We start from the raw sequence: 21,917 nt of genomic DNA, 5'->3' as shown, positions 1-21,917 counted from the left end.
ATGGCCAGAGTGTTTCTCTATCTGAAACCTGGGTACGTACCTAAGGTGCCTTCGGCCCCCTCACGACCTATTGTGTTGCAAGCATTTTGCCCTCCTCCATTTACAGCCCCCGAACAGGAGCGACAGAACCGACTGTGTCCAGTGCACTGGTCACTTACCTCCGCAGGACGAGTCCTAACAGGAAAGGTTTCCCAGCCACTAAGCAGACGTTGAGCAGATGGGTAGTGGATGTGATTTTGTCGGCTCACGAGTCCTCCGGTCTCTCTGCACCGCTCAGGGTCCGAGCTCACACCACCCGGGGTGTGGCTGCCTCTACAGCCTGGTCCGCTGGAGTGGCACTCCAAGACTTCTGTGACGCTGCGGGTTGGTCCACCCTGCTGACCTTCGTCAGGTTCTATGACCTTGACCTCAGAGCCACCCCGGGCTCCTCTGTCCTACGTGCAGGTGCCGAGGCCCTCACTCTCTAAGCAGGGTCTGGTCAGTGTGGCGTGATTGGACACTCGTTCCCATAGCGTTTTGACACCGTTCGAGCTACGAAGGGGAACGTCTCTAGGTTACGACCGTAACCCTAGTTCCCTGAGGAATGAGACACTGCATCTCCGTGCCACACTCCCTGCATCCCTGGGGCGCTTACCTTCTCTCGCAGGAGCTAGCGTCTTGTCCATCTTGCAGCCATTTGTAGCTTCCTGTTTACGCGAGTCGCCCGCCGAAGACATCACATCTCAACGCCTATTGGTCAGATTACACACGTTGTGCAGAACGCGGTCACGCAGTGGCGTTCCCATAGCGTTTCAACGCAGCGTCTCGTTCCTCGGGGAGCTAGGGTTAACCTAGAGATGATATTGGACCGCCTTTGTTCTTCTCTGAGGACACCAATCTGCCTCCCTGTTCAGCTGAGGATGTCACTTCATTCTCTTGTTTCCCAATTATGTTGGTTATGATAAGGGTGTCATTCCCAGGTAACAATGTTAACTTAAGGGCTTCTGATCAGCATAGGGGCATGGCTATCCAGGATCCCCTCTTGACTGTTTTTCACACATCGGGAGCTGTGGTTATTAAAGGTACACTTTCCCTCAGACCTCTCAAAACTCATATGTTTTCTATCACTTGCACATGTAACTAATTTCACCCTGATTAGTGGCAATATATAATTTCCTGTGTTTTCTAATAAACCTTTGCTGTTTTAATGTTCATGTGTTCATGTGTTATACACATACATAATTTATCTGGATGGTTTGCTTTTTGTTTTTACTGGTTTTGCTTACCTGTATGCACTTTATTTTATAAAAAGGTATTTGCATCTGCAAGAGACTCAACAAATAAAACACAAATGTACTCTAGATGATCTTTATTTGTTGATGAAATATTTCTATCCTGAGGAGTCTCTTTACAGAAATGCTCCTACCCACAGACATAAGGGGTCACTGAATAATGTGATGAGTGTGAAAGTGGTATTGCTTTTACAATGACAAGTCTTACTTAACACCTACAGTGTTGTGAAAAAGTGTTGGCCCCCTTCCTTATTTTTTTTTTTTGCACGTTTGTCACACTTTTAATTTGTTTGATGATCTGAAACATTAAATATTAGTCAAAGATAACACAAGTTAACACAACATGTGGTTTTTAAATGAAGGTTTTTATTATTAAGGGAAAACGAAGTATAACCTACATGGCCCTGTGCAGTGTTGTAATGTAACGGAGTACAAGTACTTCGTTACTGTACTTAAGTAGAAATTTCACGTATCTGTACTTTACTTCGCTATTTAAATTTATGCCAACTTTCACTTTTACTCCACTAAGGGAGTTTTGGAGAATCACTGCTCCTAGATTGCATTACTCACGTCCGCACGCTCTACGGAGAAGCACAGGCATGCGCAGCATGCACGCGCAGTCAGAGCTGGAGGCATTTATCTATAACGTTAATCGGCGGAAAGCCGCAAAGACGGCAACCAAAAGCAGTGAAATTTCACTATTCTTATTACCAGAGTTGATAGCACAAACAAAATATTAATGCAAACAATCCATTCAATACTAAATAAAAATAACATTTATTGATTTGGTCATTGTCTTGTAAATATTTTTTTATTAATGACTGCATTCATTGGACACACTGTTTGTAGAGAATGCACACATAGTCTGGATCCTTGAGGACCAGAGGTTGGGTCTGTTGGGTAATAATGATGAGCTCTCTGAAGGGTCCTCCCTTTATGGCCCACACAGTTTTTGGGGTGCTCAGTGTTTCCAAGGGAAGGTCTAGGCAGTGCAAAGTCTCCTTGTTCATGAAGCACCCCACAGATCCTGTGTTAGTCAGTGCTGAAAGTAAAGAAAATAGGCCTAATTCTGTATCTCAACAATCACCAAAAAGTTAAAGGGCTGGGAAGATTTAACCCTGTAGCACTGGTTATCTGTATTACTGGTTAGGAGTCCTAGTGCACCGGACATTGCATGTAATCTTAGAGTCCTAGAAAAGCATAGGTTCTCGAAGGTAGCTTTCCATGTAGGAGCTATACATCTTAATCAGTCAGAGGTTACTAAGATGTTGTAATGTTGTAGTGATGTGTAAATTAGGGAAGGTGATATCTGATTCTATAGTTTGCTCTGGCCCCATTCCAATGTGTGCATGTACTTTACAGCAGGTTATGGTAGCTGAACTGCTGGATGCCCAGGTGGTGCTCTGAAATCTGTGGACTTCAGGGATAATTGGAGCACTTTTGAGGGCAAAGCTGGCCTTTTGGCATGGGACAGTGCCCATCCCACTTGGGAAGGTACTGCTCTCATTTCTTGCAAAATAACCATAATTAAATCAAATACAGAGAAATATTAATCAATTTCCTAGTCTGATAACAATTAGCTTGTTTTGATTATCTGGTATTTTATTTTAAATTATATTTCTAAACTATATCAGAAAGACTCAACCTTGCCACTTTGTTGCACATTTGTATTGATTTTATATGAGACATTAAAGTTAGAACAAGTTCATAGCACCAGTGTGAAACAGTGTGAGTCTACTTTAATTTGAATTCTAACCTAATCACACTAGTGCAATTACAAAGGAGTGCAGTATATAAAGACATTTCAGATGTTTAGATATATTTTTTATTTATTTTTAATTATAGGTACAAAAGGATTAAGAATCATTCAAGAAATCAAATGCAATCAAGAAATCAAAACACTATGCAAAGTAATGATATAGTTTGTGTAAATGTATTTCAGTTGAAATATGGATTGAAAAATGAAAATGATAGAAAATGATTAGGAAATCCAACTGCAGTACTGCTTCAAAAGATTATCTGAGAGTTACTAAAGTTTTTTTTTTTTGAATAAAAATTTTTGTTGGGCTCATATAATTTAATCTACTAATGTTAGCACCAATATTAAGTATCTATTTTCTTTGCATGTATCCATAATATGTAGTGTCGGCACCAGACAATAGAGAATGAGGGGGCCTCATGTTTAACTGGGGGGCCTATCTCGTTCACATACTATTACTATTATTAAACTTCAATAAACATAATAAAATATTAAACGTGTCACTCACTGTAAACTATAATTTTTCATGACTCTAAAGTGCAAGACTCGCGAAAACACACGCAAATTAGCCACCAGCATATAACCAAACGTACTAAAGCAAAAAGGCATCTTACCTTTAGAAGAGCTGCAGGCGACGAGAGGAGGAATTAAATTTTTGAAGTCCTTCAACGAATGGTGAATTTTTTTCGTAAGGTCCCGCTCAAATGCAAGATGCACGAGTTGAGACTTACGAGTGTGGCTCATTGCTCGTCTGTGGTCCGTAAAAATGTTCTTTAGTGCCGAGCAGGAGTTCTCACACATGGCAGTGGAGGCCCCGAACGTGACCGCAACTTTTAGCGCAGACAAAACACTGGGCATAGCTTCCAGAACTTTGTGTTGTTCAGAAAGAAGTCTCATAACAGTCATTTTCTGTTGACTTTCCTCTGTCTTAATTCTGCAGATATATTGCTTCGCAACGATGCATTCTGTTTCCACAATGGTGCAATTTGTTAAATCCATAATAGGCTTCATAGACTCGACATTTAAAAACTTCAAGAGCGGCAAGCGCTGCAGCCAACTTTGAAATACGTTCACTAAAACGCGTTTCCATTTCACCCAGAATGTAATTGGCTGACTATGTTAGCACTGCATTATGGGTTAGTACAATTATTATTTTTTAATTAACTTATACTCTTTATTCTTTAACCAGTATTCATGGTATAATAAAAGTAATTTGTAAAACATTTTTTTAAATTATTAAGTTCGTTATTATTTTGAGAAGTAAGGGGGCACAGTGACTCAAGTGGCCGGGCCACGCCCCCCAGGGCCCGCTCGTGGCGCCGACACTGATAATATGAATCGTATAAATACATGTGATATGTTGCAAAATCTGTTTTCCCTCAACTTCAGTCTGTTTTCACTTTTTTGTGTTTTATTTTTTTAATACACGTTATACAGTATCATGGAGGCAGGGAGACAGAGTAACTAAAGCAGAAGCTTATGTGGTTTTACTTACCCAGAGGTCCTTGTAAGAGTGTTGCCATCGCTGAATCTATGAAACTATGACTCACACAATGTTTTTTTGTTGGTAATTCAATACCAATGTCAAACAATAAGCTTTTACTAATGTCCCACTCAAAAACAGCTTAATCTAGTGGTTGTGGTTAATCTAAAATCAGAGTTTGATTTCACAATAAACTTGATGTTCACAAAGAAGTTGCATAATTGTGGGAATTAGATATTAATCTATATTTTATAAATCTGATTTATATGCCATGACAAATGTTTAAAAAAATATATAAATACTAGAGAAATATTACATCAAATAGACCAACAAATATTTACAGAAACATCATTATAATTTTAATTACTCCTGACAAATATTTTCTTAATTAAAGCTCTCATCTCTAATGTAAAACCTTGTTGCATTGGTCTTTTTCATTAGACTCATTGTTTATAATGAGCTTTGGTACTATATTATTGACTATAGTTTTTGTTTATTTGTTGCTTGTTTTTGTTTGTTTGATTTTTACCGGTCAAATGTCTTTTGTGGCAGTGGATGGTGTGGGCAGTGGTGCAGACTACAAGGTCTTAGGAAAAAATAAGAAAAATATAGAAAGAAACTAGAGAGTACCAAGATTGGGGCAAACTGAGTGTTCAGGTAAGAAGGTCAGAGAAGTGTCCAGGAGTCCAGCTACAGCACTGAAGGGGCTAGTGTATTTTTATTCCATGATTCAATTGCTTAACAGTGATCAAATGTAATACCTTATATGTGGGTACAGTTTGACAGATTGAAAAAGTGAATTCCTATCTTAATAAAGACCAGAAGAAAAGGGTTAGGGCTAAATTGTTACCTCACTTAATCGAAGTTTAAAGGATGTCAAATTGTTGCCTGGAAGCTTACAATGTGTTTTAGCAATGTGTTTGAACATTTTTTATGGACTTATATATATATATATATGACGGTCATAAACATGAAGATATTTTTCCACCCAAGTCTCAGACCTTCTTCTGTTGTTTCCACAAACATCTGAAGGGACAGAATTTTCTAATGCATTTCATATAACAATCAAAATGAGTTCTTGTTTAAAAAAGTTTCAATTCATTATACCGAATTGGCATCCAGAGATTCTGTGCGTTGTTTGCCCCCTTTACCTACAGGATTTAAGATTAAGCATTTTTAAACCCTAAGCCAATCTTATTTCCATTTTTTTTTGCAGGTGTTTCTATTATAAACAAAAAACTGCTGATGTAAAAGCAACACACTTTAAACACCTTTGGTGGTCAAATATACCGGATGGCAATCAATACATTGTTGCCATGTATTGATATTTGAAGATGTTACATTTTTAAAATCACCAATTACCCAGAGGACAAAAATGTCTAACAGAAGTAAAATAAAAAATTCGGGCTGCTGTATATGCTAACCAGTGTGCTCACAACAGCAGATACATTAATTTCTAGTGTTCTGCATATTGTGTGTGGATAAACCTAGCCTTTGCACTGGGTGTGTTTGTGTGTAATATACATGTTTAAACCCAGCACCTGCACTATGCTACACATTTCTATTTATGTAAACTAACATTCACATACTGGTTCTTTGTTGAATAAGCTTACTTATATTCCTATAATGTGTTAAACTTACTACTAAGAGTTTATGTTGGATAAACACCACACTAGAGGGATTGAGTGCCCTTTTGGAGCAAAAAACAGTGGTTTGGAAGCGCATACTTTTTTCTATTTTTATTGCTTTGTGTTTTTTGTCATCAAAAAAGTGCAGAGTGAAACATTAATGCATTAGTTGCCTTTGGCTCCTTTTATCAAACAGCAGACTGCATTAGAGGCTTGAAGTGCAACAGGAACAGCTGTGCAAACCCCTCCACACAGAAATACACACACATTTTCAATGATGGAGATGGCAGCTGGCATTTTTACAAGGGAGAGCAACAAGCGCTCATGCAGTCTGTGATCTTTAAGTTTCCTATTCACCTTTTCTCCAGGCAGAGTGGAAGCGTGGCCTGTCAAGTCCAATCAGCAGCCACCTGGATGCATCTTCGGTAGCTGTGTGTGTGGGTGTGTTTTAAAAAGAAAAGTGTATCCCCCTTCCAGTTGTCTAAAAGTATATATGAAGTATATATAGTAAGTGCTCCCTAATATTTTTTCTTTTTCTCTCTTCCTACAGCTATTCTTGAGGTTCTCAGAAATGCAGACCTAAAAGCATTACCCAAGGAGTGCTGTATTTTCTGTCACAGTATGACCAAAATGTTCAGTGATTCTTGCCTCAATAAAAGCGTATATCTTCATTCTTCTCTGAACCTCTCAGTTTCTAATGATTTGAAGAGGCAGTTACCCTCATTTCAATACAACAATGCAAAAAAAGAACTGCCCAGCTCAATCTGTTATACACTAACATGTTATAGCAAAAAAACGTCTATAAATAGAAGGGACAAGGGACATATTAAAACTTTTATTTTTGTTTTATATTTATTATGGTTTATTTTTGTTTGTTGGCCTGAATGGATGTTCATTTTGTTATGCTGATGCTATATTCGGATACTGATGGCTAGGTAGTATTAGAGTTAATGTGGTTTCTCTTGCTTTTTGCTTACTATGATGCTCATGCCTAGTTTAGGAACTTTAACTCTGCATTGGACAATCCTGCTAGATTATATTACAGTGCTGAGGGGAGGAATCTGTTCCTTGGGCCACCAGTATGATAGTTAATACTCCTGGCATGCCTCCCAAATGGGAGAAGAATGAGTAGGCTATCGCTGGGGTGCAAGATGTCCTGGAGGATGACTTTATCCTCCATTCTCAAACATACCATGATACATGGTAATATGTTCAGAGAGGCTGCTACAACCACACTGCAGATTTGAAGAAAAACATAGAGACCATGGTCACCACATAAACAACAAGGATGCTCAGCATTTTGGCAAGGCATTCAAACCATGACACACTATAAAGCTACAGCCTTGTCTGTGATGATGGTACATTGCTCCAAGGTGCACAGAATGATTTATATGTACAGTTCAAAGCACAGAACAACATGCCAGCAGGGAAGACTCCCTCCGACTAAGTATTAAGATTGTCTGCAATCTATTCTAGTTGTGACATACCTGGCTGGCTACTCAGGGAATGTGTGTGCTTCAAGACAAACACCTCCTCCCCTGTGCCAAAGAAATCATCTGTGTACTATGTGAATAAATACTGTTCTGTTGCACTCACACCTATACTTATAAAGCTTTGTTATGAAACACATAAAGGGCAACCTCCATACCACACTGCACCCATTTTAGGATGCTTACCATCCTAAACACTAAGTGCCGTATCTGCTACCATCCACCTTTCTCTGACTCACCTGGACAAAAAAGGTCTATGCAATGATGCTGTTCATAGACTTCTGCAAACAACACAGTCATTTACATTTCATCCCACAACTAGATCCTCAAATTTTTGGCTGGGAGCTCTGAGTCCATCAGGATTGCCAACACCACATTTTGCACCACCACACTGAACACTGGTGTTTCTCAGGTATGTGTGCTTAATCCACTGAGCTTCATTTTCTACCAAGCCTAAAGAGAGCTAGACTCTCCCTCCCATCCTCACCACCTTTTACAGAGGAACGATAAAGAGCATCCTGTCCAACTATCTCACCATGTGGTAAAGGAATTACAAAACGCTCTGAATAGACCCACCCCAATGAAAAAAATCCCTCTCAGCCATTGCAAAAACTCTTCAATTCCTGCTATTTGGCTGATTTGTGGTATCACCAGCAGACTCTGCATCAGTTTTTTCTGACGCAAATTATATAACATTTCATACTGATTTCAACACTCACCTACTGTATGCTAGTAAAACACCTAACTATGTGTCATGACCTAACCGGTTATGCCCCCTCCCAACCACCAGAGGGCTCCTTCACATGAATACTGACTTGGCCCCGAGGTCGATAGACATTTCTGGGTTTGTACCTTCTTAAGCCATGTTCACACCTAGACTCACAACTGCATACTGAGGTGTTCCTTTCTTGTTCCTTGTTCTACTGTGTTTGACCTCTATTTTTGCCTTGTGGAATACTGTTTTTAAATTACTGTTTTGGATGTCACTACACTGATTGTTTCTCTGTTCTCTTGAACTTTGCCTGTTTTCTTGACCACATTTTTGCATGCTAATTTGGGTTATTTGTTTGGATCTTCAACATTAAACTCTGCTTATGGATTCTACAACACCTGCACCCAGGGGTTCCTTACAGAATTCTTTACCTGCAGTGAATTCAGCAGCATTTTTGAAAATACAAGCACTTTTAATGCAACAAAGTGATCTGCTGGCTGACTGACAGGAGCAATTAACATAGCTGAAAACCACCAATGCTCACCTTGTCCAGGCCTTGCTCGGATTGCTGCCACCACAGGGCAAACCAGCAAAAATGGCTCTCCCTGACAAATTTCATGGCTCCACTACAAAGGCTTTCATTGCCTTTGTAGTAAAGGTTTATTTCTCACACCAATCAGAAGCTTACAGGGAAGAGGCCACAAAGTGTGCCCTACTGTTATCTCATTTCAGGTACATGACTCTGCCAATTACCTTTGGCAGAGATGTGTTTGACTATCCGGCTAGCAGCAAAGACATTTCCTTGCAGTTAATGCAAGTATGCGGTCAGGTTCTGAATGCTGGTTGTCCAGAGTGGCTGGAAAGACACCACACTATGGGCTGTGTTCTGAGAAGGCCTCAACCCATCTCTCCAAGCTAAATTAAAACTTTAAAGATATAAACCTAACTCTACCATTGTAAATACTGCCATCCAACAGGTTCAATTCATGAGAGCCCAACAAGCTTGAGATTGCACTAGGGAGAAAGTCCTCCCATCCCCTGCAGAGCCCAACAAGTCACAACCCAAATATCAGCAGTGGCACATTATTGCCACCTACACATGGAACTGTGCCCTTATTGTGGACAACCAGGACACAATAGCTGCACCAACTCCCAGAAGAGGAACAGACAGTCTAACCACAAGAATCTGACTCAGGGTCAACAGTTAATCTCATCCACCATCAACTGGTTAAAGAACTGAATCCACTTACCATTCCATGAGCCACTCCCCTCAGAATAACCTCTGTGGATAATCAGACCATTAGGGATGGCTATATCACTTATCAAACCAATGACAAGGATTCCAGGCTGCCGAAGGCAACATGGCCAGAATAAAAAGGGAAGACAATTAGAGACATTAGAAACAGGTGTGCAGAGGTGGGAGGAAATTAAGACTAGGGCGGGGCAAACACGTGAACACATGTAAACAAAAACACATGGTACAAGAATTAACTCCAGGATTAACTCCAATTAACTCCAGGAAAGCGGAGTTTCCACTACTACTTCTACTACTACTACTACTACTACTACTACTACTACTAATAATAATAATAATAATAATAATAATAATGAAATTATCTTTTATCAAAAAAAGAAGATACACTTGATATGTGTGGAGTGGTGAAAAATTGATATTGCAAGTCTTAAGCCTACATGTATGTAAACTTTGGCATCAACTGTGATAAGGAATGAAAATAAAAATTAGTTGTACATTTAGAGAATAAAAAAATTCCCTTTAACTGACAAATACAGATATGTAGGAAACATCATTTTAACATGAGCAGATGAGGTCTTTTTTTATACTCAGATGAGTCTATTTGATTAGAAGCTCTTTATGACTACAGAGGTCAGGAAATATGGATAGAAATTGTCTAGCTTAGCTGAAGTGGATGGCTTGGGCACAAGAATGAAAATGGGTGCTTAAGCATGTAGGGACAAGGGACACTGTCAGGGACAGATTGACAAGAGTAGTAAGCACTGAGGCTAGATGTCCTGCAAAGGCTTTCAGGACACTGTAGTGAATTTCATCTGTGCCGAAAGCCTTTCTACCATTTACTCACCTTATAGTCCTCCTCACATCATGGTCTGTCAATGGGAGAACAAACCTCTCCATTGGATATGCCCATGTCTTTTGCATTTTCAAAACCCCTAATGTTAGCCAGGATGCTAATATTTGCAGTGCTAGTATCAGGTTTTGTTCATAAAGCTCTGTTCCACATTTTCAATGTGTCAATGTATTGGTTTGCCAGTTAATACTCATTCATTTAACCAATTTAAAGAAAAAGTGTTTAGAAGGTAATATCAGTGTCTGCTTGAAGTGGGATGTAAACAAATGTTATGATAACCAAAGAGAATTCTCAGAGTAGATAGTAAGAGAAGTGGAGAATGGAAATGTTTTTTCCATGTGAGAAAGCAAAGACTGGGGCAAAAGTCCAACCAATTTAATATAATGTGCAAAAGAACAAAACAAATGGTAATTCATGAACTATGACAACAAAACACTAACAAGACTGTGGTTGAAAAGATACAAAAACTAAAATTAAGCAATGGTGGCAAGACAGCAAATATGATGTAATAACAACATTTCAAGACTGTTCAAGAAACCCTGGTTAGAGTGATGACTATGGCGAGACCAGGGGGAGCAACAAATATGACAAGGTCAGAGGCAGGAATGACAAAGACCATAGGCCATATGACAAAGAGAAAGGCCATAGGGGAAGCAATGAAACAATACAAATACTAGGACTGGCAATACTATGGCTGAAATGATCCAAACATTAGAACAAGGCAATGGAGGTTAAACAATAACATGACTAACATGTTACATGTTACAAGGCACAGTAAGAAAATGAGCTTAACTGGTGTGACAGTAATTAGATCATACAACACAGGCTAGCATGCCAAAGGAAAGTGGAAAACACAATAAAGCTTTAAAAACGTGCACAGGTTTGCCATCTGGTACACTAGTAAATGTCTGAGGCACCCATGACAGTTCCTAGCATCAGAGCAGTTGTTGTTGTTAATAAGACTATACAACCATTATCCCACTCTTCTGTTCTGTCTATTTAAAACAATAAAGAAGGACTCTGGAAATTGTAATAATATCCAAGATGAGTTTCTGCAGGATTCACTTCAACTCATGCTCTCTTGAAGTCACCAGCTGTCTGGGTGGAAGGTGAAGAAAATTAGTTGTGAAACTTGTTAAAATCATGTCCAGAGGGTTTCAGCTTTCATTTTTTAGAAGGAGGTCTTAGCATACATCACAATGGATGACAACTTGATAAGACACATCTGACAGCTAAGGAGCACAGTGAAAAGATTTCCTAGGTTTTGGAAGTAAAACGCAGCGTTTTTTTTTTTTTTTTTCCCTGTTCAGATACACACTCTCTGACTATACCTGTCAGAAAACAGGGGTGTCTTCATGGAACAGAATAAGACACAAATGCACGGATAACATAAAAACAACAAAACCTAGAAAAACTAGGAAACCAGAAACACAAAACCTGGGAACATGGAAACAGGAAAACTGAAATTGAAACAAATAGAGTTAGGCACAAAACCACTTAGAAACAAAAACAACAAAGACAAGGACAAAGCAAAAAACAAACACAAGACCACATGATTAAATAGGGGATAAAACCACAAACAGACAGGAAAACACAACAGACAGGAGTGCAGAGGTGGGAAACGATTAAGGACAGGGTGGGACAACACACGTATTACACAAAACAAAAACAAAGAGTGAGTTCAGGGGAGTTTGAGCCATTTAAGATGGCTAGAGTTACCTTGTCAATTGGCTGGAGTCAGCTGAGGTCAATTGAGCTCCAGGGGGGTATTCCAGTGTCAGGGATCAGCGCGGACCTTTGGACACGTGCGAATGTTTTTATTATTGTCACGTGTCTGCCACGCCTTCGTCCGCTCCTCCCTGTCTCCTCACCTGTTTCCCATCCTGTGATTGACTGTGTGTGTGTATTTATGTGAGCCGCGTTGCCGATGGCAGGGCGGATTCATTAGTGTATTTAAGTTAGATTAAGTTACGTTAGTTCCCCGTGTCGTGTGTATGTCTGTTTGTTTCCCTTGTGTATTAAACCCCTATCATTTGAAGCTATCCTGCCGACGGGTCTGTCTCCTTTCCACCGGATCCGGGGGCCTGACATCCAGAAAGCTTGGTTAACTTACCATTTGATAAATCATAACCTCTGGGTTGATTTACCCCAAACAGGCATACGAGTTAGTTTAATCAACCTCCAACTGGTTACCCAGAGTTTATGTGCGTGCACGGTGCATGTATAAAGACATTTTCAATGGATTGCCGATTTCACGAGTCACCATGGAAACTCAAAGCGAAAAAAAGAGAGCGGCGTATTTCACAGAGGCGGAGTTGGAGGTTTTAATGCACGCTTATGAGGAGTTTAAGCCAATAAAATTAAAAAGAAGCAATACAGCTGCATCGGCTAAAGCGAGAGAGTTGGCTTGGCAAAAAATAACGGACAGAGTAAATGCGTGTGTATTATATTACAAATTTGGTATTGGCTCCCGTTTTATTATAATGCAAAATAATGAAGTATGACTTATACATCCTTTTGAATATATCACTATGAAAGCATTTACTTTTCCTGCCATTTATTTCTTTAGTTTAAAATAATAATGTATATTTCTTATTTAATAAGGTGTAATCCTTCTGGAGGGGGCACGGTGGCTTAGTGGTTAGCACGTTCGCCTCACACCTCCAGGGTTGGGGGTTCGATTCCCGCCTCCGCCTTGTGTGTGTGGAGTTTGCATGTTCTCCCCGTGCCTCGGGGGTTTCCTCCGGGTACTCCGGTTTCCTCCCCCGGTCCAAAGACATGCATGGTAGGTTGATTGGCATCTCTGGAAAATTGTCCGTAGTGTGAGAGTGTGTGAGTGTGTGTGTGTGTGTGTGTGCCCTGCAATGGGTTGGCACTCTGTCCAGGGTGTATTCTGCCTTAATGCCCGATGACGCCTGAGATAGGCACAGGCTCCCCGTGACCCGAGTATAGTTCGGATAAGCGGTAGAAAATGAGTGAGTGAGTGAGTAATCCTTCTGGAGCCACAAGAACTTTAAGCCAATTCAAAATGAAACACAAAAACATTCTGCAAAAAGGTAATATTTGATTACACAATTACTGAACTATTATTATAACAGGATTTAGTATATTCATTCTGTCATGTAGCTAATAGAAAGAAGACTGAAGCCCGTCTAACTGGCGGGGGCCCACCACCACCTCCCCTCACCCCATCTGAGGAGCTGGCTCTGTCCCTTAATAAAGGGCGACCAGTGGTTGCTGGCATTCCAGGGGGCAGTTCATCGCACACACCATGCACCACAAGTGATGGTGAAAAAATGGTGAAATGTAAGTTTACCTCTATGATTTGTTTTCATTTTTTGTCCTAATAAATTACTATCTCTGTCACTTAAAGGCTTTTTGAATAAGATTAATTTTTATGTAGGCTTATTTTATTTAACTGCATATGATGTATAGGCTACTGTGATCTTAGTCTGACATATTACTCTTTTCATGTATTATTTTCTTTGATAATATTGAGAATTTAATGGGTTGTGTGTTCTTATAGATACTGATGGACGGATTGTATTATTGGACCCTCCAGAAAGAACACAGTCTGTCACAGTTGTAAGTGATTTGTTGTCAGGTACCTTTAGTTGCTTTTAGGTATTTTATTTATTTTTTTTTGCCAGATAATATATACTTGAATATTTCTCCTGTAGGATGAAGATGATGACGATGAAGAGACCACATCTGCTGTGACAGAAGTGGACAATGCTGGTAGATCCACTGAGGTATGATGCATACCATTATAATGTATGGCCCCTTTTTGCATTAGAGTAACAAACTGTCATTGTCCTATCACAGTACATACCTAGGGATTTGCCCACAGATGAGGGTCCTTCAACCTCAGCACACAATTTAAGCAGGGTAAGAATTTGTGTCCTGGTGTCCATATTTGAATTTTATTGTCTGACCAAACAATCTCATTCATTACATTTTTTCCAACTTCTAGTTGCCAGCAAAGGAGCTGTTTAAGGTCCATCTTCAAAAACAAATAAGAAAAAGTGACATGGAGATGGACCTTATAGCTTCAAATGGAAGAGAAAAGGCTCCTCATTAAAAAAGTAGCACTTGAAATTGAATTACTGGAGCATCGCCTTAAGGTGAGAACTTGTCTAAATATTAATCTGTTGCATGTTAAAAGTGTTGTGTGAGTGAGTGTGTGTGTATATATATGTGTATATGTATGTATGTGTATATATGTGTAAAGCAATATAAAAAAACATTTTATTGAATTTTACTTTTATTGTTTTTCAGGAAACAAAGAAATAAACTGCCTGGCAGACCAGTGCAAAAAAATTAATAAAAGTAATTTTGACAGATCCTGTCTCTCAAAAGTCTTCTGTCTCTGTTGGCCTCTAAAATCTGTAGGTGTTCCTCTGGGCCATCTTCCTCAATACAAGGAGGGTGGCTCTCTCCTCTTATAGTGGCAATATTGTGAAGCACAACACAAGCCACTATAATGTCGCATGCCCTCTCTGGACTAACCCGGAGCCCACACAGACACTGAAACCGAGATTTGAGGATCCCTATAGTCATCTCCACCTTGGCCCGTGTTCGGCTGTGAGCCAGGTTAAACCGTGTCTGTGGTCCAGGCTCAGGTTCAGGGTAGGGTGTCATTAAATAGGGCAGACAAGGGTATCCTCTGTCCCCCAGCAAGTAACCATTGTACTGTCCTGTAATGATTGAAGTGTACAACACAAATATCTTAAAAAGGAAAAAAAAAACATTGTATAAAGCAAAACATACCCTGCTGAAATGTCTGGCATAATGATGACTCGCGGAAAATTCTGGCATCATGCACAGATCCTGGCCATTTTGCCTCGACATTGGTAATGATTTGGGTTGCCTCACATATTACCTAGTTAGTGGAAAAAGTAATGACTTTAATGATTTTAAGAAGGGAAAAAATTAAGTTGTTACCTGCACATTGATACTATGAATAGATTTCATATTAACATAGTCTCCCTCATTTATTGGTGGAGCTTTAATAGGAATGTGAGTGCCATCAATGCACCCAATTACATTTGGAAACCCTGAAACAGAAAGATATGGAAGTATGAAGTGTGTGTGTGCGCATAATGAATACATGTATAGATATAAATAATATGACTAAATATTAAATATGCGTCATAGATTTTACTACAAAGGATAAACCTGCCACTCTGTGGAATTCATCTTTAATAACAAGCAGAGGTTTATGGCCAGGGAACTGCACAAATGTGGGTAAGAACTGTTTAAGTGCCAGACATACTGTACGAACGGCTCTACACACAGTTGCCGTTCCCACATGCTCTGAATCGCCCACACTGTACAAAAAATGGCCAGACGCAAAAAAACTAAGTGCTATGCACAGAATGTTTTCTGTTCTAAGCGCAGAACCGCGGTTTGTCACATTTGAGATATGTGGTTTTAAAAGCCTTCAAAATCTTTTGAAAAACGATAACGCTCTTTCAAATATTCATTAGGGTATGCAAACACATCAATACGCGGTCTTATAACCCTCTCCCGACGAAAAAAAACTCGTATAATTTGTGCTTCTACGTCCACAGGATCCTCATCAAAAGGGCACGCCATGCTCACCAACCTTCTGGAACGAAGTTACACTGAAACATAACCTGCTCCCGAGCAGGTTATCTTCAGAGAGTCAGTTGCTATGGTTACATACATACCCAGAAAGTTACCTCCATTTTTGGGACCGAAAGTTGAGGTTATCCACAACCTCATGACAATGTCACATAACCTGCTTTCTGGAATACCCCCCAGGTTAGATCCAGGCCAGTAAACAGTTTGTGACACATTGCAGATTTTTTCATTTTAATTGGCAAGGTATGTAGAGCAGTAGCAGCTGATGGTTTCTAAAACAATTGTGTCATTTATGGAAAGCCTAAGTTCCGATAATGCTGACTTGTCAAAATGTTCTTTTTGTCTTTTCATCTTAGCTTTCATTCCAATTTAATCTTGTACTGTGACAATGCATGAGACATAGCTTGTGCCTCTTTAAAGGTTCAGCTGCAGACTAAAGTTATGCAGCTACTACTTGTGCTAGAATTCTGGAAATGATTGGCAACTTAGAAAATTGTCTTGAATATTTTTAAATCTTTGGGCCAGTTACAAGTATTTTTTTAAGAATAAGTGCTCCTAGGTGGAAATAGATGGCAAGCTGCTTTGATTAGATTTGTGAGAAATAGATCAAGTGGGCAGGTAGAGGACTTCTACATTAGCTGAGAAATATGGCATAGTGATATGCATTCCAACCTCATATTATACATGCAGAGTTTCTCGCCAAAAACTCATTGGCCAATCAGGGCGCAGAACCCTTCCCTGGTAACTGCCACAACTTTCTCTGAGCAAGAGCTTGACGCCAGGTAAGAGCTTACCAAGAATTTGAAGAATTTCTGCAGACATTTGAGTGCGTTACTGTGCGCAAAGTATGGCCTGATGAAGATCGAGCCGGCATTCTGGCTCTGATTCTCTCTGGGGAAGCCCCAGCTCACATGCTTCGCCCTGAGCAATGACAACCCCAGTGAGTTACCTGAAACATGAAATTGATACACTCTGGATGCTCAGCAGCGGAGTATCACTGGTGGGCTTAAAAGATCAGACACACCAGGACCAGACAGACTAAAGTATTAAATTCAATTAAATTCAAATTTATTTGTATACCTCTTTTAACAATGGACATTGTTGGTCTCAAAGCAGCTTTACAAAACATAAGAAATATAATACAAAAGTAGTGTTAATTTCATCACCTATTTTTAATTTAGTCTTAGTCTTAGTCTTGTGCCAAATGTCCTTGTTAGTTTTAGTCATATTTAGTCATTCACATATCTTTTTTGTTAGTCTTAGTTTTAGTCGACTAAAAGTCCCGTCATTTTAGTCTAGTTTTAGTCAAAAGAAAACTCAAGGTATCTTAGTCAAGTTTTAGTCGACTAAAAGTCTTTTAATTTTAGTCTAGTTTTAGTCAAAAAATTGTAGCTTGACCACAGCTGGAATCTATTGTAAGAATAAATACAACGAGGCCTCTTTAATTGAATTAGTATCAGGAACACAAGTGTTATAGTGAAAATAAATAACTTGATGAAAAGCCTAAGATCAAAACTGTAGGTATATATACATATATATATACGTATGTACGTATATACTCTATGTATATATGGCTTTTTGTGTTAAATTATATTTCCTGTCGCTGCGCAGGCTCTTTTATTGTACATGACAGCTTATGTCCCGATGACCGGTCTTTGCATTACGATTAAAAGCAGTATCAATAAAGTAAAAAATGTGTTCTCAACACTGATACTTTTGTGATTTGCGGAGTTTTGACAAAGTTTTATAGCCTTGATATTGTTTCTTATTCAAAAGTGGTGACAGAAAAAACTCAGAAAAAACTATATATATATATATATATATATATATATATATATATATATATATATATATATATATATATATACGTATATATATATATATATATATATATATATACGTATATATATATATATATATATATATATATATATATATATATATATATATATATATATATAGTTTTTTCTGAGTTTTTTCTGTCACCACTTTTGAATAAGAAACAATATCAAGGCTATAAAACTTTGTCAAAACTCCGCAAATCACAAAAGTATCAGTGTTGAGAACACATTTTTTACTTTATTGATACTGCTTTTAATCGTAATGCAAAGACCGGTCATCGGGACATAAGCTGTCATGTACAATAAAAGAGCCTGCGCAGCGACAGGAAATATAATTTAACACAAAAAGCCTGCCTAGACCAGGGGTGGATTTGCGCTCAGGAGTTTATTTATTTATTTATTTATTTGAGCGGCGTGTGGACGAATTCTTTCTATGCACACACTATTTTATTTCTTGATAACAGACCGCTGCGAACTATAACACACCGTTACCATGAAAAACAGAGCGTTGCCATGGACACACAGGATTCTAACCGTAGAGACGGAGCGCACTATTTTCTTTAGCGGAAACAATACAATCGTTTTTAAATCAATAAACTCCTTTTTAAATCATAATTTTGAGTCAAATTATCGATTTATTTGGTAGGTAGCAATATAATAAGTGGGATCCGCTTCGCGGACCTGTAACTTGAGCAACAGCGCGAAGCCGCGAACTCGTTGTGAATATTTTAAAGGCATAACAGCTGATGAAAAAGCAGAGACAATTATGTAGACGAAAATGAAGACAGATTTTATCTTCGTTTTTATTTTATACAAAATATTTTCGTCTCGTCTTTTTTTGTCAACTATAATGCATGTTAATTTAGTCAGCGTTTTTGGACAGTGGTCAGTCTTGTCATCGTCTCGTCTTAGTCATGAAAAAAAAGGTTGTTGACGAACATATTTCGTCTCGTCTCGTCTGACGAAATTAACACTATACAAAAGTTATAGTAATATTTTTATATTGTGTATTGTAAATATTGTAAATAAAAGTTAAAGTTATAGTAATATTTTACAAAGATTAATATAAAACAAAAAAAAATTAACTCAGAGGAACGCAAAGCAGTTGGGCTCAGCCATCCCACCACCCCAGAGTGATGTTAGAGGCCCTCAAAGGCACACTGGCTACCCTGGAAATAGGTTGGTAAGATCGGCAAAAGAACCTCCCAACAATGAGAATTTATCCACCCTTTTCTCTTGGCAACTGGCATCAGTAACTTCGGAGCTGAGGGGAACACTGTGACGACGGAGCATGCACCTCCGCCCTTAAACATTGTTTTCTTGCTCCTCCCGCTACTACCATGGTGTAGTTCTTTTGGACAGCCAGAGAGCACATGGTGGCTAGTTGGGGTGGAAGTTTCCCTCCGGAAACTCATCAGCCAATCAGAGCTTGGCTCCCAACTCTTCAATCTAGACCAGAAGATGCATGCGCTGCATGAGGACCATTTCTTCCAGGGAGGTAAAGGGCCTTAGGCCACAGATTTATCCATGGAAACTGCAGAAGAAGAGGAAGAAGGAAGAAGAGGTGAGCCTGCACCTGGACTCACTGCACACTGCCAGACTGCTGCTTTGTTGGAGATCCAGACCAACCCACGCCTCCTAAAAGGCCGAAAAATGCCAGTCCAGTGCCCCCACTGTTGAGTGTAGCTCCCTGCCACATTTTAGTGAAATCATTATGTTCTATTGTTAGCACTGGCATTATGTTTATGCCCAAATGGCATACCTAAGTTCTGCTTTTGCTGCTGTTCTGGAAATAAATTTGCTCTTTGTTGATGCTTCCTCTGTCTGTGCCTGTGTTCAGCCTCTCGTGGCCCTGAGTCACCACACTTTCTATCTAGACTTCTGTTTACTATAAGACAAACCACATGAACAACACAACAAGCAAGAATTATACATGCATGCTAATACAAAATGCTAACGCATGCTAATAAATACAATGTAAACTTTCAACAATGACAAAAGCTAGACAATGGTTGTAAAACAGGACAGGTCTTAAATCCTAATATTAATGAATCAGGAATAAAGTGTCATGTGATGCCGTGAGTTCTGTAATCAAGTTATGTGCAGTCTGTATTGCCTAGAGAAAAGAAATATGTATGCTGCCTTCAACTCACTCTAAACACCACACTATAACTACTCATGTTTAACCTCTGCACTCCTTGAAAATAAGCATCATTGACTCAGTCTCACTCCCTCTAGCAGTAGTAATATAGACCCATCTCTGCATTGGGTATTAAAAAAAGGCCCTGTGTATTATCTATTATTGAGTCCTCTGGCTCTCTTGAGCTTTAATTATTGAATGTCATTTAGACCTCTAACACCTGTTTTATATGAGGGTTGTGAGCAGAGTTTACAAAGATGGCTCCATAGCTGTCTTAGGTATTAATCACTTCCATCCAAATAAGCTAACATGAACCTAAATAATACAAAATCACATGTGTAGAAAGGGAAAATATCATAAGTGCCTCATCTGAACAGGAAAAGAAGGAAATAAAAAGAAAGAAAATTTCATCTAAATAAACACAGTCTACAACATTGCAGGCACAGAAATACTGCAGACTTTCAATAAAGAATATTGGTATTAAAATAATGATGAAATCAGAGGGAATTTTAGAGCAAACTGTGTGACTCAGTATCAGAAAATTAAGTCTGGAACAAAGATTATGGGTCTTCATAAATACAATAAACCTAAACACCTATCCAAAAACAAACAAACAAAAAAGAACAGTTAAAAAGAAAAAAATGAACTTTGTGAAGCTGGCCAGCAGTGAGTCTCAACACAATAGAAAACCTTTGGAAAAGGTTTCCTTTGCTTTCTGAAATCTGCTGTCAGTAAAATAAATCCTACAAACCTTAAAGTGAAAAGATTAACAAATAAATGTGCAAGAAGCTTATATATGGCTACAAGATGCATTTTGAAGCTGTCATCCTTGACAAGTTGCGGTACTAAAAGTCACAGAAGAGTGCCTTTTAGTAATGTCCTGGTCCTATTTTCTGTTTCTAATTTAAATTAAAAATGCTTTGGGCCTTTTTACACCTGGTCACTTCATGTGTTTTCTCTGATCTGATAGCTATCTGATTTGTTAAAACTAAAAATGCGTCTTGGCGAATCGGATATCAATCCGATCTTTCTACCCCCGCCCAAAATGCAAATATATTTTACCTCATTTCCGGGGTAAGTGAAATGGAACACGCTTTGGTGTATGTGGTTTTCAGAATGCAATCAAAAAGAAGACGCAAAAACTTGTTACTACGGTTATGCTATAAAAAACAGCATTTACATTTATTTGTTTCTGGCACGATGCATGACTCGTGAGTCACTTGCGAGTGACGTACTTCCATTTTGGAGGAGTATAGCACTGATGTATGTGGCTTGAACAACCACATTCATTTACACCTGTAAAGTTTCATCTGAAATGCGTCCCAGACCAACTCCTGAAGTGGTTTGAACGATCAGATTTATATCCGTCTCGAAAATGTTTTGGAGGGCATTTAGACCTTGTATTTGTTCAATCGGATAGCTATCCGATCACATAAAACGCATGAAATGACCAGGTGTAAAAACCCCCTTTGTCGCCCTTCCACATATAAGCAATACACACACCCATCCATCCGAACAGTGTAAAAGAAAATGTAATTCATCAAGCCAGGCCACCTTTTTTCACTGCTCCATGGTGCAGATTTGGTCTTCTTAGTCCTTAAATCACTCATTAAAGTGCACTGAAATTATTGTTGAATGTCCAAGATTTTGCAGAAGTTAGTATAATATGCTGTAGAGAGAAATTAAAAGCTGTTATATGAAACATACTGGCTTTCTTCCAAATATCGTTTGAAGGAAATTATTGTTATTTTAATGTTCAAATAATTTTAGAATCATCTTACAATACTTTTTATATCTGTTAAAGGAAAATAATCACAACTGCTTGTGTAAACTCAGAGACCCTCGGGCAAGAGTGCATCAGAAGAAGAAGAAGAAGATGAC

General features: G+C 38.9%; 1 long non-coding RNA gene across 1 annotated transcript; it reads right to left on the bottom strand.

Moving 5' to 3' along the window:
* Window positions 1–14,721: 14,721 nt before the first annotated feature.
* LOC132862752 (uncharacterized) lies at window positions 14,722–15,801 on the bottom strand. The gene is made up of 3 exons (XR_009650048.1): window positions 15,627–15,801; window positions 15,219–15,505; window positions 14,722–15,145 (listed from the first exon to the last, which is right to left on the bottom strand). It is a non-coding gene; the product is annotated as an uncharacterized LOC132862752 (long non-coding RNA).
* Window positions 15,802–21,917: the final 6,116 nt, after the last annotated feature.

This window comes from Tachysurus vachellii, chromosome 19 (genome assembly GCF_030014155.1).
Source record: "Tachysurus vachellii isolate PV-2020 chromosome 19, HZAU_Pvac_v1, whole genome shotgun sequence".
Taxonomy (NCBI): domain Eukaryota; kingdom Metazoa; phylum Chordata; class Actinopteri; order Siluriformes; family Bagridae; genus Tachysurus; species Tachysurus vachellii.
This window is presented reverse-complemented; position numbering and strand designations above follow the sequence as displayed.